Here is a 1,006-nt window from a genome sequence, read left to right on the forward strand (position 1 = left end):
GGAAGGAAGGAAGGAAGGAAGGAAGGAAGGAAGGAAGGAAGGAAGGAAGGAAGGAAGGAAGGAAGGAAGGAAGGAAGGAAGGAAGGAAGGAAGGAAGGAAGGAAGGAAGGAAGGAAGGAAGGAAGGAAGGAAGGAAGGAAGGAAGGAAGGAAGGAAGGAAGGAAGGAAGGAAGGAAGGAAGGAAGGAAGGAAGGAAGGAAGGAAGGAAGGAAGGAAGGAAGGAAGGAAGGAAGGAAGGAAGGAAGGAAGGAAGGAAGGAAGGAAGGAAGGAAGGAAGGAAGGAAGGAAGGAAGGAAGGAAGGAAGGAAGGAAGGAAGGAAGGAAGGAAGGAAGGAAGGAAGGAAGGAAGGAAGGAAGGAAGGAAGGAAGGAAGGAAGGAAGGAAGGAAGGAAGGAAGGAAGGAAGGAAGGAAGGAAGGAAGGAAGGAAGGAAGGAAGGAAGGAAGGAAGGAAGGAAGGAAGGAAGGAAGGAAGGAAGGAAGGAAGGAAGGAAGGAAGGAAGGAAGGAAGGAAGGAAGGAAGGAAGGAAGGAAGGAAAAACTTTATTTTACTCTAGTCCTTTTTCCTGCGGTTTGGGGGCATCTTCAGAAACGTTTTCTCCTTGATTCTACCCGCAGGAGTCTTCTCTGTCGAAGTCGTCCGCCTCTAATCAGTGGTCGGTTGCCCTCAGTCCAGGGCTCCGCTGGCCAATGCCGCCCGTTGAGCTCACTGTACCAGACCTTCTTGGTCTTCACAGCGGTCGCTGGACAGCAGAGTCTCCCACTGCTCCGCACTCGGGTTTTGTAATTTGGGGACCACGTCTATGTTTTGGCAGGCCCATGGGATGTGATAGAGAGTAGGTTTTCCGTCGCACCAGGGACATTTGTCCGCGTATATGGTAGGGTGCATTTTTTTAGTATATGTAGGTTTGGGAAAGAACCTGTTTGTAATTGTCTCCAAGTGACAGCTTCCTCTCTGCTGAGAGATTAGTGCGGTGGGGATATCGCAATCTTCTGCCTCTGTAGTTT

This window comes from Amblyomma mixtum, chromosome 3, assembly GCF_055824585.1.
Source record: "Amblyomma mixtum isolate Tamu chromosome 3, ASM5582458v1, whole genome shotgun sequence".
In the NCBI taxonomy this organism is placed as follows: Eukaryota; Metazoa; Arthropoda; class Arachnida; order Ixodida; family Ixodidae; genus Amblyomma; species Amblyomma mixtum.